An 11,889-nucleotide genomic window follows, 5' to 3' on the forward strand; every position below is an offset into this window, starting at 1 on the left:
CTCCGGCTCGCTCGGCCGCCGCGCGCGCTCATTCCCTTCGTGTATGCTTGAGGTATGGGTGGCTCGAGCCGTACGTATTGAAGGATAGGTCGGCTTGTTTCAGCTGCCATGCCTTAACCACAGTTTCTTCTTCAAAAGCGCGTGAGTCGAGAAACTTTGCGGCTTGGATATCGCAAGCTATGGCGTTAAAGGGGTCTGCTGGTTTTGCAATGCATATATGCGCCGTGTCTATCGGTAAATTTTGCGTAAAAAGAATGTCTGCAAATTCAACACGTGAAGTTGTGTATGATGCCTCGCTAAACACTTTACATTCCCTTAGTATTTATCTATGAGAGACATTGCATTTTAAATGGAAGAAAAATCTTGGTAATTGGCGTCAGCATGTTATCCGATGTTACAAAGACACTGCCCAGCGAAGCTGTCATCATGATTCTTATTACTCTGCTGTGTTGTTCTATTCAAATATGGCCATTCATTAATGCGTAAAAAAATAGGCGCGCATTTCTAATAAAAAGTTTGCTGCTACTTTCATTCCCCTCTGAAACAGGCCTCCAAAAAAACGAATTGCTCATGGCTGCTAACACGACGGCGCGTCATGTAGATTAGTTACATAGTTAATTCACAAACACCATAGTAGCAATCACCTGAGAGAAAAGTTTCGTTGTTAAGATCGAGAGCCAATCAATTGAAAGTGATGAAATGTTTCATGGTGGCCCTCAGTAGCCTTTATCGGCAATATGGGACACCCCTGATCACGTAACGGTAGCAATCGACTGTCGGTATGGCGAGGCACGCTATGTTCGCGAAACCCATCAGTTCACTACAACTTAGAATTGAAACCATAAAGCATTTTTTTACAGCGTGATCTGGAATGGCTAGAGCATTCTCGAGCTACTACAGCGCAGCTGAGATTGCCTAGAAAAGGAAAATTCAAGCACCCTCTGTCTCACCATGTCTCGATCCAGCGTTCTTTAATTATACGAACGGATAACTATTTGCTTCGCCGGTACATAAAAGAGAACAGTGCCCAACTGTAGGCTAAATAAAGTTTGCTCCAATCCAATCGCAAACATTAATAAAGAAAGCACCACAAGCCTTGCATGTACTTTCACTTGATTTCTGACCCTCCACCGGGGGGGGGACAGTTCGATATCTTCCATATGTCCCCTACTACTAATGATTGACGCTTCGACTCCTCTCTGGCTGCAGCCATGCGGTCCAACAGGCATACCTCACTAAAAAAATTGGGCCGAGCAGCCTGTGTCAGTTCGCCAAACAGATTCGTCATGTATATCCCTCAAGCAACAAGTACCAGTAAATTTCGCAAGTGAGTTGAACGTGTAGCACGGAAAAGGGAATATATATTGGTACATTCCTATTTGTATTCTGTAAATATCTGTAAGCTTTCATTAACTTTACTTCAAATTTCCGCCGCTTAATATAAACACTTGAAGAACTGCCTAATGTTAACAAGCAATTGAAGAAGCAAGTGGCGCTTGTAGAATCTGAACTCCAGTATTAATTAAGTCCCCGTGTTACTGCCGAGCGTTTCTGTGAAGAAATGCAAAAATTTTATACTATACCATGAACTGCTCGTCGTGAGCAAACCTGTTTTAGCGGATTAAAATCAACGTAACTGTTGTATAAGTCATATATAAGCAGCGTTTATGACATACCTATTGTACCGTGGCAGGTATGGTATCATAACTAGATTCCTATGTGCTATGTTTTGCGATTGTCCATCCGCGCATGAAAAACCCGCAATGGGCTGGTCCGCGCTCCTTCGGCTGGCACTGCAGCGTTGCCTTTGAGAGCTGCATTGTTATATAAGAAATTAGCTCTTTGAATAAATGCTCGCAAAGGAAGACGTCTTAAAAGGATATTTGAGACGACCGTCGTAAGTATACAAGCAGTGAGAACGAGGGCGAACAAACGAAAACACCGCAGAAAGCGCCCGGACAACGCCCGAACTGTAGCAGACGACAAGCGCGAGTCCGTGCCCTGACGTCACGTGAGCGTACGCGAGCGGCGCTCGCAGCGCCCCTGTAGTTCGTTCTCGGGGCTAATAGTGCGCGCCGTCCAGTGATCGCGCACTATTACAGGCGCGCACGTCCGCTTTGGCCGCACCGAGCGATCGCCCTCTGGTGAGATATTTTTGCTTCTTTTCTGGTTCTTATATTTGAAAGGCAGAAAATAAAAATAAACGTAAACAGAAGCTAGAATATTGCAGTTTACAGCGAGTATTGTAGCACAGTTCGCCGAAACCATAAGTGCTATCCGCGCGAACAGCGGTGCGCGTTGCCCAGTTGGCCCCGTCATCATTACAGATAAATTTGCTCGTGTGGTTTGACACTTGTGCACCACATTCACTCTTTCAATCAGCCAACTTACGCAGCGCGGTATTGCTGGTAGCCGGCGTGGGCGTGCCGAGCCCCTTTGGCCGTTTGCCTTCCATACGATCGTCGTGCGGCCAAGCCGGACGTCCGCGCCTGTCAATGGTGATGACTGGACTGTGCGCACTTTCACTTATGCGTGGGCCACGCGCTCCGCTGTTCACGTTTCAGTTGACGCTGATAGTACATGTGGAGGTGCCTGGCGGACAGGACAAACGATGCGAGAGTGCGCAGCCACTTCGTGGAGCGTAACGAGCGGCTACGGAAACCCTACTACTATACGACAGCGGTTGCGGGGAAACTAGATTTCATATTTTACTTATTCATAGAGTACTGCGGAATCAAGTCCAACCAGGGCGGTCGATACAAATACAAGAAAAACAAAAAAACAGCCACAAAAAAGCAACAATAACAAAGGCGCAGAAAGGTTATTTCACAGTTTGACCACTTCTTTTGATTAGGCTGTGCCATTCACTAATGGTTCTCGGGACATAAGAAAACTTAAATATGTCTGTGCGAGAAAAATCTAGGGTTAGGGCGTTTTCATTGTGGTGTCGGGTGGGCCTGCTAATTAAAGTTGACAAATATGTTGATGCATGTTTTCCAAAAGTTGGAAAAGAAATTCAAATCTAAATTTTTGCCTCTGTGCCTGTAATACGGGAATGTCATTTGCTTGTATTTAATCAGAAGATGAATCTAATGCTGAAAATTTGTTAGAAATAAACCTTACGGCCTTTCTTTGAATACGTTAAAGACAATCAATGTCGCGCTTAGTATGAGGATCCCATTTAATGCACGCATATTTCAGTCTTGGCCGCACAAGAGCAGTGTAGCAGAGCAGCTTAACATTAGTGGGAGCAGCTTTAAGTTTATGTTTAAGAACACAGAGCTTGCGAAAGGCGGATGAACAAACATTATCAATATGAAGATTCCAAGACAGGTTTGACGCGAGTGTTACACCGAGATATTTATAGCAACCTACTTCTTGTAATGGCGAAGACCCTAATCTGTAGTGATAATAAATCGGTTTCTTTGGTGAGTTACGGGAAGGGAGATACATTTTGTCGTGTTGAGGGTCATTCCCAATTTTATACACCATTCATGCATATTTTTCAGACTAGTCTTGAGATCGTTGTAATCGTTAGTGGAACTAATTTCTTTAAACAAAACACAATCAGCAAACAATCTCATTTCTACACCAGGGCGAACAATATCAACAATATCATTAATATACATTATAAAGAACAAAGGACCTAACGCGCTGCCCTGAGGTACACCGGATGTGGCCGGGAGACAGCCCGAGTGTTGACCCGCTACATCAACGTATTGTTCGCGATTGCACAAATAGGCTGAAATCCAGTCAACAAGTATTTGTGGAATGCCTATTGCTTGAAGTTGAAGTTTTAAAATGAGTTTACTGTAGGGAACATTATCGAAGGCTTTGCTAAAATCTAAGAAAAACATGTCTATCCTACCGTGTCTATCGAGGGTCAATGCCAGAGAATGAAATAATGTGACGAGTTGAGTTACGGTTGATAGTCCTTTCCCAAATGCGTGCTGATATTTGGTCAATATGCAGCGTTCCTCGAGGAAGTTTGTTATACTAGTAGCTATGATATGTTCAATAACATGATTTTGGCTTCTAGCGCGAAGTGAAACACGGACACAGAAAGGAGCAGACAGGACGAGCGCTAACTCTCAACTAAATTTTTATTGAAACGAAGAACATGTAATTTTACAGCATTGTGAATTTAGTGAAATAGGACGGTTATTTTCTAGTGTCAGGCGGTCTCTCTTTTTAAAGATGGGTATAATTCGGGCTGTCTTCCAATCACTGGGTAGTTGTGACGTCAGCAAAGAAGTGCGAAAAATAATAACCAAAAATTTAGCAAGAGGTAAAGCACATCGCCGTAGGAATACGTTTGGGATATTGTCAGGGTCACACGTTGTTTTGCTTTTCAAATTTAGTAATATAAATACCATGCCAGGATGAGAAATGAAAGGTGCATCTGTATGTGAAAAGACTGGCGTGTTACATGCACAGTTTCAAACGGAAGTGTTAAACACGCTTTGGATGTATTCATTGAAATGCTTGGCAATGGCTCTCTGATCCGTTACGTTGAGTCCGTCGACTGACATATGTAATACCGGTTTTTTCCTTTCACCAATATAATTCCAGAATTTACCGGGGTCACTTTTGATAAAGTTAGGCAAGGAAGTGCTGAAGTAGTACTCTCTCTAGCTGCGCACAGCTTGAGTGAGATTGTTCTGCGCATGGTTTATCAAATCCGTCGGTGCCCGTCGTTTTTTTAATCGCTTAACTTTGCGTTTCATCTGAATAATGATGTGAGTTATCCAAGGTGTTCGTTTGTTAATCCTCTTGGACTGTTAGGACAAAGTTATCTTAGCAGAAACGACACATTTCTTTGAGCCGTGTCCAGAGTGCGCTGACATGTGCATCATCAAAAAAGGTAAGACGTGCCATATGTTGAATTGTGCATACATCGTTAGCCCAGGAGTAGTCTTTAAAGGGACGAAGTAATGCATTTTTATGGCTGGTTACTAGAAAAAGAACAAAGGTAACGCATACGAAGTACTGACTAGAGAGACCTTGTCCTACTTCCGCAGTGTGTCGAGAGAAATTGCGCTTCACAAACACAAGATCCAATACTGCGATGGAATCGCCCTGTACTCGTGCTGGTACGTGACCTACTTGTAACATCATCATCATCATCATCATCATCATCATCATCATTATCAGCCAGGTTACGCCCACTGCAGGGCAAAGGCCTCTCCCATACTTCTCCAACAACCCCGGTCATGTACTAATTGTGGCCATGTCGCCCTGCAAACTTCTTAATCTCATCCGCCCACCTAAATTTTTGCCGCCCCTGCTACGCTTCCCTTCCCTTGAAATCCATTCCGTAACCCTTAATGACAATCGGTTATCTTTTCTCCTCATTACATGTCCTGCCCATCCCCATTTCTTTTTCTTGATTTCAACTAAAATGTCATTAACTCGCGTTTGTTCCTTCACTCAATCTGCTCCTTTCTTATCCCTTAACGTTACACCCACCATTCTTCTTTCCATAGCTCGTTGCGTTGTCCTCAATTTAAGTAGAACCCTTTTCATAAGCCTCCAGGTTTCTGCCCCGTAGGTGAGTACTGGTAAGACACAGCTGTTATAGAGTTTTCCCTTGAGGGATAATGGCAACCTGCTGTTCGTGATCTGCGAATGCCTGCCAAATGCACCCCAGCCCATTGTTATTCTTCTGATTATTTCCGTCTCATGATCCGGATCCGCCTTCACTACCTGCCCTAAGTAGATGTATTCCCTTACCACTTCCAGTGCCTCACTACCTATTTATTTATTTATTTTATTGTACCCTCAACACCGAAGTATTACAGAGGGGAGTGGGTAAAAAAACAAACATACACAAGTAAATAAACAAAGCAGCAATAAACAACAAATGTGATTAGTTAATTGCATCCGGGAGTAATGATGTCTGATAAGGCCGAACGAAACTTTGAGTTGTCCTTGATTGCGACAACTGCGCCGGGAAGGTGGTTCCATTCCTGAGAGGTCCTAGGAATGAATGATTCGTTACAGGTTCTGGTGCGGCACTGAATGGTTCCAACCTTATGGCTATGGTCGATGCGAGAGGAAATGTAGGTAGGAGGTGATATTAGATTATCGCGTAGGTATGAATTGTGGAAATATAGTTTATGAAATAAAGCAAGCCGAAAGCACTTACGCCGGGCTGAGAGAGGAGCAGGCAGCAAAGAGTTTTTCATGGCAGTTACGCTTGATGTACGGCTGTAGTTGCTATGAATGAAACGTACGGCATTGTTTTGGATTAGTTCGAGTGAGTGAGTTAAGGTTTCGAGGTGCGGGTCCCAGATGGATGAAGCGTACTCCATTTTACTCCTAATAAGCGTTTTGTATAGAATTAATTTTAATGATGTAGGAGCAGAAGAAAAGTTTCGGCGAAGATAACCTAGCATGTGATTAGTATTGTTAATTACGTTGTCGATGTGCAACGACCAGAAAAGTGACGAGGTTATGTGGACGCCTAGGTATTTATACGACGTTGCGACCTCCAGGGGAGTATCATTAAGGTTTGGTGGAGGAATATGGCTGCGAGTTACACGCATACATTTACATTACTTACGTTAAGTTGCATTAACCATACGTCACACCAGTTAGAGATAGCGTTTATATCGTCTTGTAAGAATTTGTTATCAGATTTGTCCGAGATTTCAGGGAGGATAACACAGTCATCTGCGAAAAGGTAAATATTAGAACAAACGTCATTTGGTAAGTCGTTAATGTAAATTAAGAAAAGAAGAGGGCCTGTAACTGATCCTTGGGGCACACCAGAGTCTACAGGATTAGATGGGGACATATGATTTTCTACCACAACATACTGTGACCGATTAAAGAGAAAATGTTCAAGCCATGCAAACAGGTGAGGATCAAGATTAAGTTTACTAGGTTTAAATAGAAGTAATTTGTGGCACACTTTGTCGAAGGCCTTGGCGAAATCAAAGAAAACACAGTCTGCGAAAGAACCTTTGTCGAGAATAAGATGAAGGCTTTGAGTAAAAGAAAGAAGTTGGGTTTCACATGACAAGTTTTTTCGGAAACCATGTTGTGCTTTTGTAAAAAATTAATTATTGTGTAAGTGCTTAGCTAAATGTGAGTACAGAAATTATTATTGTAAATTGATTATTATTGTAAATTGCTGCTCTCTTCCGAGACTGTTAAACATTCCTTTAGTTTTTTGCAGATTAATTTTTAGACCCACTCTTCTGCTTTGCCTCTCAAGGTCAGTGAGCATGTATAGCAATTGGTCCCCTTTGTTACTAAGCAAAGCAATATCATCAGCGAATCGCAAGTTACGAAGGTATTCTTCATTAACTTTTATCCCCAATTCTTCCCAATCCAGGTCTCTGAATACCTCCTGTAAACACACTGTGAATAGCATTGGAGAGATCGTATCTCCCTGCCTGACGCCTTTCTTTATTGGGATTTTGTTGCTTTCTTTATGGAGGACTACGGTGGCTGTGGAGCCTCTATAGATATCTTTCACTATTTTTACATACGGCTCATCTACACCCTGGTTCCGTATTGCCTCCATGACTGCTGAGGTTTCGACAGAATCAAACGCTTTCTCGTAATCAATGAAAGCTGTATATAACGGTTGGTTATATTCCGCACATTTCTCTATCACCTGATTGATAGTGTGAATATGGTCTATTATTGAGTAGCCTTCACGGAATCCTGCCTGGTGCTTTGGTTGACAGAAATCTAAGGTGTTCCTGATTCTATTTGCGCTTACCTTAGTAAATAGTTTGTAGGCAACTGACAACAAGCTGATCGGTCTATAATTTTTCAAGTCTTTGGCGTCCCCTTTCTTATGGATTAGGATTATGTTAGCGTTCTTGCAAGATTCCGGTACGCTCGAGGTCATGAGGCATTGCGTATACAGGGTGGCCAGTTTATCTAGAACAATCCGCCCACCATCATTCAACAAATCTGCTGTTACCTGATTCTCCCCAGCTGCGTTCCCCCTTTCAATAGCTCCCAAGGCTTTCTTTACTTCTTCCGGCGTTACCTGTGGGATTTCGAATTCCTCTAGACTATTCTCTCTTCCATTATCGTCGTGGGTGCCACTGGTACTGTATAAATCTCTATGGAACTCCTCAGCACTTGAACTATCTTATCCATATTAGTAATGATATTGCCGGCTTTGTCTCTTAACGCATACATCTGATTCTTGCCAATTCCTAGTTTCTTCTTCACTGCTTTTAGGCTTCCTCCGTTCCTGAGAGCATGTTCAATTGTGTCCATATTATACTTCATTATGTCAGCTGTATTACGCTTGTTGATTAACTTCGAAAGTTCTGCCAATTGTATTCTAGCTATAGGGCTAGAGGCTTTCATACATTGGCATTTCTTGATCAGATCTTTCGTCTCCTGCGACAGCTTACTGGTATCCTGTCTAACGGAGTTACCAACGACTTCTATTGCACACTCCTTAATGATGTCCACAAGATTGTTGTTCATTGCTTCAACACTAAGATCCTCTTCCTGAGTTAAAGCCGAATACCTGTTCTGTAGCTTGATCTGGAATTCCTCTATTTTCCATCTTACCGCTAACTCATTAATCGGATTCTTATGTACCAGTTTCTTCCGTTCCCTCCTCAGGTCTAGGCTGAGGGCATTTACTGCCGTCTAATTCCTCCAATAGCACTGCTAGGCTCGCCTCACTAGGTAACGTTCTAGCTTTAAACGTTGCCAGGTTCATATTCCGATAGCGGCCTGTCCGGAGCCGGGGATTCTTAGCACCCTCTGCTGCGTCGCAGGTCTGACCACCGCCGTGGTCAGTTGCTTCGCAGCTGCTGGGGACTGAGGGCAGGGGTTTGATTGTTGTGTTCATATAGGAGGTTGTGGCCAAGTACTGCACCAGGGTGGCCAATCCTGGTCTGGTGAGGGAGTGCGTTACCGGTCCTGGTCACCGGGATCAGGTCACACTCCAGGCCTGTTTATTCAATTTTATCAACACGCGGATTCATTTTTTTTAATCCGGTGGAATTAACTAAAATTTTCCAGCAATCATTGCACGATGGTTTTCTTCCATCCGAGTGGAAAGTCGGGAAGGTTTTTCCAATTAATAAATCAGGCAATAAGCATTCCCCTCTAAACTACAGACCGATTTTGCTCACAAGTATACCTTGTAAGATACTAGAGCATATCTTGGCTTCTCATATTGCTACTTTTTTGGGGTCGAATTCATTTTTCGCACCATCACAGCATGGATTTCGCAAATCATACTCGTGTGAAACCCAATTAACACTTTTTGTACACAAACTGAACACCATTCTTGACAATAGGTCCTTGGCTGACTGCATTTTCCTTGACATTGCTAAAGCCTTTGACAAAGTGTGTCACAAACTGCTCATCTATAAATTACGACTACTTAAGCTCGATCCCTGAATTTTAATCTGGATTGAAAGTTCTCTTGCTAACCGTTCTCAGTTTGTTTCAGCTAACGGCGCGAATTCTGAAGAATGCACAGTCCATTCTGGTGTACCGCAGGGCTCAGTCCTCTGTCCTCTTCTTTTCCTCTTCTATATTAACGATTTACCATCCTGCGTTTCCTCATCCGTTTATTTGTTTGCCGATAATTGCGTAATTTTCCGAGAAATAACAAGTTCAAATGACACCGCTCTTCTTCAAGCTGACATTAACGCAGTCTTTGAGTGGTGTAATACATGGCTTATGGAACTAAACATTAAAAATTCAAATTCATGCGAGTGTCTAGAAAGATTACTAATTTTCCCACTTATCACTTTAAATAATTCACTACTCGACAGCGTATCTTCATATAAGTACCTCGGAGTTCACATCAGCAGCAATCTAACATGGGATACTCACATCTCTCATGTTGTCTGCAACGCTAATCGCATGCTCGGATATCTTCGTCGTAACTTTGCAAAATCACCTTCGTCTCTCAAACTAATGCTATATAAAACACTCATTCGCCCTAAGTTAGAATATGCCGCTTCGGTTTGGGATCCGTATTATAATACTTTGGTACATACGCTTGAAATGGTGCAAAATAATTCGGTCCGTTTTATACTCTCTAATTACAGTTGAATCGCGAGCATCACAGTAATGTAAGCTAACCTTAATCTACCTACGCTTGCTTCTCGACGTGCGATGCTTCGCTTAAGCCTTTTTCACAAACTGTATCATCATCCCCTACCTGTGTGATTTACTAATACTTCCTCCCCATTGCGTTTCACACCGTTTGGATCATGCTCATAAAGTTGGCATTCCGTTGTGTAAAACAGAATCATTCTTATATTCCTACATACCACGCACATCAAATGAATAGAATTGCCTTCCCAAATTGGTAGTAACAATTTCAGATTATGAAAAATATGTGACTTCATTAACCAATTCTCTGTAAGATCTTGTTTTTGTCTGCCTCTTTATAGCTATTGTATAATTAGAAAAACTGGACTGCTTCTTTGTGTATATATAGCATTTTCTGTAACATGTATTTTGTCTCTTCACAACTACTATCGCATAATTTGAAACATTGTGCTGCTTCTTGTAGTTAAGATATTGATGTTTTGTACCACTCCCCTCTGTAATGTTTGTTGACCCTGAGGGTATCATAAATATATAAATAATTCATAAATAGCCTTTCCCGCACGAGAGTAGGATTGTTGTGCGGCTTGTGGCCGGGAGTGGCATTTACGAACGCTTACTCCTATCGTATGGGAATGGCCGGACGTGTTACTAGGTGCGAGGAAACGCTCGAGCAGCTATTGTGTATCTGTCCTCGCTGCGACGTCCAACGACACTCTCTCTGTACGATTTTACCCTGACTGGACTGGACGGTTCTGTGAATCAAAGATATTCGGTCCATGGCCACCTTCGTCGCCAGTACAAGACGCGATTGTGCACTGGTGCAGTTATTGAAGCGCACCGGCCAGAGATACTGCTAATAGTGCTCCTCTGCATCCTCCCATGTGGACTCAATGTTCCCTTTCTCCCACTTTTCTCCTTCTATTCTCGCTCTCCCTGATAGAAAATGGAACGCTCAATTTTCCTCTCCTTGTTTTCACTTTCTCTCCCCCTCTCTCTTGCATTACTGTAATTAGCGCCTATATATTTATTGTGTGACTTGGAGCCAGAATTTGCACAGAATGGTATTTTGTCTGCTGTGAAAAGTGATGGTTCCACATCCGAACTTGTTAGCTTCGATGATCTAACAGCGGCTTGAGAATGTTCTCGAGAATATGCCATGTGGCGTGCTTGTGTCTATTGCTGAAGCATTATAAGAACGCCTTTTTCAGTGTATAGCAATGTATGTATAACAATCTGAGCCCCTCTTGTGACCATTTTTTGTTATTTCCCCAACTATTCTTACTTTTGTCCTGTAGTAGAGAGAAATAAAAAAAAACAAATATGCACAGTACATCCTTAAAATGCTTTGACACTAAGTACCAAGGCTCCAAAGTGACTCCTCAGTATGCAACAGGAATCACGTCCTCCTAATTTTAAGGCTTAAGTAACTAATTACGTTTTCTACGGCAGTTTGGATCTAAGGCTCTAAAACGAGGTTGTTCCGACAAAAATGAAACATTCTTAATTCAAAATTTTTATTTTTCACGCTGATACGTGGCGAAAGCATAATGTGTCTAGCTGTGACTGAGGAAACTTTTTTTTGTTGGGAACGTCAGAAAGGGCACATTTGGTTTCGTACGGGACGACGCGCACACACAGTGGTACAGAAAGTTTTTTTTTTGATTGCAGCGTAGTTCTTACGCCTGAAAGATTACCCGCCGTGGATGCTTAGTGGCTTTGGTGTTCGGCTGCTGAGCACAAGGTCGCGGGACCAAATCCCCGCCACGGCGGCGTCATTTTGGTGGCGGTGAAATGCGAAAACACCAATGTATTTAGATTTAGGTGCGCGTT

The sequence above is a fragment of the Dermacentor albipictus genome, chromosome 5 (assembly GCF_038994185.2).
Source record: "Dermacentor albipictus isolate Rhodes 1998 colony chromosome 5, USDA_Dalb.pri_finalv2, whole genome shotgun sequence".
Lineage (NCBI taxonomy): Eukaryota > Metazoa > Arthropoda > Arachnida > Ixodida > Ixodidae > Dermacentor > Dermacentor albipictus.